This window comes from Drosophila willistoni (assembly GCF_018902025.1).
Source record: "Drosophila willistoni isolate 14030-0811.24 chromosome 2L unlocalized genomic scaffold, UCI_dwil_1.1 Seg196, whole genome shotgun sequence".
NCBI classification, from domain to species: domain Eukaryota; kingdom Metazoa; phylum Arthropoda; class Insecta; order Diptera; family Drosophilidae; genus Drosophila; species Drosophila willistoni.
In genome coordinates this window covers 2,577,919-2,584,873 of record NW_025814048.1, presented here as the reverse complement: position 1 = coordinate 2,584,873, position 6,955 = coordinate 2,577,919, and the positions used below count along the sequence as shown (strand labels likewise).

The 6,955-nt window shown below is 31.2% G+C and overlaps 1 non-coding gene across 1 annotated transcript; it reads left to right on the top strand.

The window, feature by feature from the left end:
* The first annotated feature begins 560 nt into the window (after nucleotides 1-560).
* On the top strand, nucleotides 561-658 carry Trnai-uau. Its single transcript has 2 exons — nucleotides 561-598; nucleotides 623-658. It is a non-coding gene; the product is annotated as a tRNA-Ile (tRNA).
* The last annotated feature ends 6,297 nt before the right edge of the window (nucleotides 659-6,955 follow it).

The following is a 6,955-nucleotide window of genomic DNA, read 5'->3' as shown; positions in this document are numbered from 1 at the left end:
GTTTTGCGGAAAACGGAAAATGAGTTTAGACAAAAAGTGGTTATGAATTGCGGAAAGGATGCCTGAAACATTTAACAGCTGATGCACTTGAAACCCAACAAATTCTGATGCATATCCTTTGAACACATATCTATTCAGAATTTGCTGATTGGAAATAGTTTTATATAGACTAATTGGACACCAAACAAACAAATTTACTAAATAAGAACAAAAAAAAAAAAAAAATTTAATATATGTGTTTTACATATAAATATAAATATGGTACAATTTAAAGTATTTTTAAATTATAAGTGTATTAAATTTCAAAAAAATATATATATATTTATGTATTTCCCTATGGCCTAACAAAAAAAAAAAACTAATAATAAGATTATTGGTTAAATTTTAAAAATTAAAAAAAAATTATATTATTTTCCCTTATTTCTAAGTAAAAGACTCTGATATTAACCCAAATAAAAAAGAATAATAAATTTTTTTTTTAAATTTTAAATGTTTTTATGATATAAGGTAACTGGCTTTGTGAGAGATCTTGAAACGAAAATATTACTCCGAATTCAACAGCTCCAGTGGCGCAATTGGTTAGCGCACGGTACTTATAATCAGTATTCTGTGTGTATGAGCAATGCCGGGGTTGTGAGTTCGAGCCTCACCTGGAGCAAGCAGTAAGGGTTCCGTCAGTTGGGACCTTTTTTTGTTTTTTTAATTTAACAATATTTTTTTCAATTAGTTTGGAGAATTTTTTGGCGATAGGTCCTAAGAGAACCCTTCTTTAAAAGGCGAATTCGTTTTTATTTCGCTATAAAACAGTTCCAGCTAAGAAAATACAAAGTGAGTTTAAAATACTTCTGGAATTTGTAGAATTAGAATCAAATCTGAATACCAAAAGACCATATATGATATGCTGAAACATCTTCAGCTTCATTTTTGATATATTTCGACCTAAATTTTGCACAGGATTCAAGTATTTTTTGATTCAAAATTGTTTAACTAAAAAATTAATTACCCATAACAATAAAAATGGTTAAAATTGCGATGCTGTAACACAGAAAGTCTAAAATTTATTATTTATTGACCAAACTTTCTACAGAACTAGTCCCTAAAGTATGCTTTAGTTTTCCAAAAGGTTTAATATTTCTTGATTCGAAACAGTTTAACTAAAACTTAATTAAGAGATCTTTAGGTAGGCGAGGGACTGATATGAAGGCAAATCTTAACCAAGTTAGTTCTTCTACACAATTTGTCCCAAAAGTAAGCCATAGTTTTGAAGAGCTTCGATGTTTGTAGATACGAAATATTTCAAATAAAAAATTTGTTTTATTAGGAGTGAAATTGCTTAAAAATTGATGTTAAAACACCTTAAATCAACATTTAATATATATATATATATATATATATATATATTAAAAGTGATCATAAATTGTAATTGTTGTTTATTACGGAGCATAAAAGATTGAAATTCATATATAGTACGACCCAAAAGTAGGCTTTAATTTGAAACATTATTCAGATTTAGGCTTATCACGTGCAAATTCCCGATCATACGATTTTCTCATTTGGTTTATTTGACTCATATATTATGAATTGTATCTAAACAGAGTTTGTTTTTTTTTTCGTTAGATTATTATCTGGTAAATAGAACAATTTACTCAATGAGAATCAGCTGATAAACTCAATTTATTGGCCATTGTGTGCAGCTGCTGTTTGGGGCTTGGTGATTCAGTCAGAAATGTGAGACGGGGAAACGTCTGTCAATTGCTTTTGACTTTGCTTAGTTGTTTTTCGCGTTTTCAATCAAATTGGGATCAATAGGCGCGTGTTTTCAATAATAAAAGAGAGAAAAATTAAAATGAAAAAAGCTGTTCAAGTCCCAGACTGTCTGGCAGGTACAGACTTGAACTGGAAACAAGAGCTTCCGAGAACCGATGATGATGGTGATGCTAGGCACGCATCATCATTATTCATTTGCACCCTCAATGGGTGCACCCGTTTTGCCAATGATAATGTCCTTCAGTTCTTGCTGCAACTCAGGGTCAGGTTGAAAATCGATTTAAAAGGAGCTACTAAACTGCACCTGTGCAAATCGAACATTAAGTATGACCTTGCTTGCCACTAATGGAATTGCCTGGGGAAGACACTCAATCCACACATGGCCCAATGCCTTTTAATCGTAATACGACAAATCTATAAATACACACAAAGCGTATTCTAATCTTTAAACGTGATTAGATGTTTATAAAACCATTTAAAAGTGATTTCTATAAATATGAAATGCAAAAACAAAAATATTGACACTGATTTGCCTTCCGTTTTCCGTTCTCCGATGATGATGTTGATGATGACTGACATATTTCCCTTTGTCTTTGTGTGAATACGTTTCTCCCTCTATATATATACATATATTATATATATAGTCTATAAATGTTTATTTGCCGGCTGTCAAGCTCCTTACCAAAATTGGGGCCCACTAACCAGAGGAAACAACGCTCATGGATGACTAATCATTAGGCATATGTACATATAGAAGCATCATTTCGGTTGACAGTGAAAAATTCATAAACATTTGAGTAGTAGGACTCAATTGAGGACTTGGTTGATACCCTGTTAAATCTGAAACCCATAACTAATTAGCTTTAATAGATGAAATTTATTTCTATAGCGTCATAAACAATTAGATTTAATGGGTTTAATTTCCAACAATTGATTCAATTGATTTTGATTGGATAGTTTAGATGAAGATCTCTGACATTAGAAATTATATATATATTTTTAAATCCCTCACGTTTAGTTAAGTTTGCAAATTCTAATATACCCTTTCCACCATCTATTAAAGGGTGAAAAGAAAAAATGATGAAATATTTCGACCGAAAAAAAGGCAGAAAACAAAAAGTGGGTTTTGTTTTACTTTCAATTTCATGCCAAATGTAATGAAAATTTAATTAAAATATCGTCAAATTGGGATTTCAAATTGAGTAATGACTGACGAATAGATAAAGCAACAGATAATCACAAAATTAGTCATGGCCAAGAACAATAAAGCGGCTAAAATGATAGGAAATTCTTCGAATTGTATTATGATAAAAATGCAAGTCAAAATTCATGCTAAAAAGATTCTTTAAATATTCGAAATTTGTATTTCAAAGGGAAATTTATGTATGTATATATACTTGGAATACTTGGAACTAAAATAGATATCTCACAACCTTGACATTGTATTCAATAGACAGACAAAAGCATTCTATACACTTTTGGGCCAGAATGTCAATCGGCATCTGTCTGTAGTCAATGCGTTTCTTTTTTTTTTTTTTGGTTTTTTTGAGGGCGGGTGTGAAACGTCATTGGTTGCCGGAACTATATAGAGCAAGAAGGGGGCCAACACGACCAAATATCGTGATCGAAAATCGAAAACGTATTCGTGTGGCGCTCTATATATGTATATATATACGATAAATCGAATGCTGATGCTGCGGATGAGTCTCTGGTTAAAAGGCATTGCCCGTTCTTGTCCCCATGGCACGAGGCGAAACAACTCACCCAAAAGAATGTAGCAAAAAAGAAAGAAAGAAAAACCAAAAACAGTTGGCAGAACATTTTTCAGGGCTAATCAAACAAACCAAAAAATACATATAGACGGACACGGACGGACCAAAAAATTTCATATTCGATTCGTTGAAATCTTTTCTTTTTTCAAATAGAAAAAAAAAAGCAGCCCTGACCACCATCAAAATGTATTTTATTAGCAGCTGTTGCCACCTACGAAATGCGTTGGATTAGAGCCAAATTGTTTTTCTGCCTCCTTTCAAAAATGCCGGCTAAGATCATCCCGAAATGATAAATGAAACAAAAGTTTGTCTAACCGCGAAAATTGAAATCGTTTCCTCTTCTCCACCCCGCCCCAAATAAGTATGCTATATAAATAGGGCAATGAAATAATAATGAATTAATTCTAAACCAAATGCAAATCCTTAACCCAGTTTTACATTCATTACCAAAATGAGTCAATGTCAAGAGTGTGCCCCAGAAAGAAAAAAAAAACAAGATCTGCTCGTGTGGATACAAAATAAAAATTTGCAATCTCTTGTTAAAAAAAAATCGGAAATGAAATTGCGCCGCCAAAGAGAAGAAAATGAAGCAACGATAATGCTAAAAATATTGCCAAGATCTAATGGCTAGCCAGACGACAACAACAACAACAAAGATTATCTATAATTGTACGAATTATATAAATATTTGAATAGTATTTGTACAAAATTTATGTGTATGTACATTGCACACAGACGGTTTACACTTACAGACAAATATATAGATATATATATAGCCATATGTAGATCAAGTTTAATTTAATGCCAACGATAAGGAAAATGAATTCAAAAGAGGGCAAGAAAAAAAGTTTACCTCGAATTATGGCACCTAAAGACGAATGTTTAATACTCTTTTCAATTACATTTAACTGCCAAACATTTGGCTTTAAGTTCTCTTCAAACTTCAATTTTTAGAAGCATTGTATAATTCGTATATTTTCAAACAATTTTGTATATTTTTTTACAATTTTCGCAAATATTAATCAAATATTTCTAACAAAATATCAAGTGGAAATGTTGTACTAATAGATTGTACAATTTTTTTAACAGTGGTAAATGATAGAACTTATTCGAATTCTAAAATATAGAAATGTAGAAAATGGGAAATCTTAAGAGATATTATATTAGGATTTGTAAGTGCCATATCCTAAGAATGAACTATGATTGACCTACTATATGCAAAAATATTCAAAGTATTTTGTTTTAATTTGTTGGGTAACACTCTAAACTCTTTAATTAGGAAAAAATTTGAAGAATAAGTTGCGAAACTATTATTAGTTTAGACAAAGTCATGTGAATTGTTTCATGTAAATGAACAACATTTTGGTAAGCAATTAAATATTTTGTGCAAATCATTGGCACAAAATTGCTTAGATGAAATTCATATTATGAATGTATATAAATATTTGTCAAAGAAAATGTGAACACAGAGAAGAGAGATCTAAAAGTGAAAAATGAAAACAAAATGCGAATTCAACGTGCGAATTGCAATTTCGTGACGCTATTAAAAACAATACGAAATGAAAATTTGTGAGCCAAGCGGCTAGAGATGAAATGTTCAGATGGAATACTTATGGCCTGGTCCCAAAGTGTTAGTTGCCAAAAAAGCAAAGACAAAACAAAATTTGCGTCAATGGAGGATCTCACGAATAATCCCCTAGAGATGGAAAATGGGTGGGACGATAAGTAACAACAAGTGTTTGTTCAACTTACTTAGTCGCTCTCTCTCTTAGTCTGCCCTCTGATTGTAAAATGAATGTAAATCATATGTTGCCAAGCAAACTGTGTGGGTGTGTCTAGGGGAGGAAGGTAGGCGGGGGGGAAAACCTTCACCTCGCCACCATAACAAAACGTAATCATTCATCAGATCTACATTTACCCCCCAAAAAACCCCCCAGTCCCCCATGGTCGCAACGCTTTCGGTTTCTTCCGCAAAAGCAAAATGTATACTTTTCTTTTGTTTACTCTTTGTCGGTTTAATGACATAAACAAAAAGTTTAAAAAAAAAAAAACGCAAATTTTGCGTTTATTTTTGAATAACCAAAACAATCCCACTGACAACTTGAGTTCTCATATTTTCAATATGCATAAATAGAAATACAAATGGAAATACGCAAAAAATACTTAAATATAAATCATAGGCAAGAGATTTTAAATTTCAAGTGGCATTAGTTTAATGAGAGACTAAATGGGCAGATATTTTAGTTCTAAATCTTAGAAATGGTCGAGAAATTTGTTTACTTCTAGACTCTAATTGTTGAATACAATTTTCTTTGAATTAGGAAAACTTAGAACTTGAAAAACCTAATGAATTGATTACTTGGAATCGACTATGTATAGATAAACAATCAAAGACATTAAGGACTAAACTAATAAGAAAAAATTTGGCTATGCAACTCAACCAATCGTTGATAATATCTTGATAACACATCAAGCAGATTTTCTTAATTTTCTTTAAGGCTATGCAAAGTAACTCAAAGCAATTTTCCATACTTTCTTCATAAAACTCGTTAAGAACTAACAAGGGGAACTTGAGGTATGCGAATGACCGATTCGGATGAATTTTGGATATGTTGTAGAATACCCCGTCATTTGAAGCTGTGTGAAATATTTCGGCGCACTATTCTATATTTTCCTAATAAATCGGCTTTAAAGTTATAGCTTTGTAAGACAAAATTTAAGTTCAGTTTTTCATTAAGTTCTTTGGAAGTCTACAAAATGAGAACAAAAGTCTGAAAATTATAGAATATTTTATTTTTACATCATACAATTTGGTTTAATAAAAACTTTGTTTTTATCAACTTGTTTTTTCTTTGTTGTTTTTGTTTATTCCCTTAGTGGGCATTATGAGTATTTTACTTGTTGCGCACTTGAGAAATTATTATAAACAAATGCTGCAGAAAATATATTTTGCTGCTCTTGATAAAAGAATAGAAACGTAACGAGAACCATAATTAGATTCCATTTGTTTTCTAAATCAAATAATCCGTAAATTTTTGCATATTTTTCTTAGGCACACAAGCGATAAATTTCTCAATTGCGTTTCGCAATGTTTTATTTTTTTTTTGGTAAAGTAAAAAAAGGGTTATTAAAAATTGTTTATACAACAACTGAATAGTTGGTGGAACAAAGCTATATATATTTATATATTCTATATACCTTGACGTGACTAATGTCATAAATTCCATACAATCGATCCGCTATATGTCTATGTATGTGTGACGTTGCCGATTCCTACATATATATGTATGTGTATATTAGATATTGGCACGACAAAAAAGAAACCACAGAAAATATGTACATAATTAAAATTAATGTCTAATCGTTTGGCCACTTATTAAACAAATGCCATTTGGTTGGGGAAAATTCTATGAATC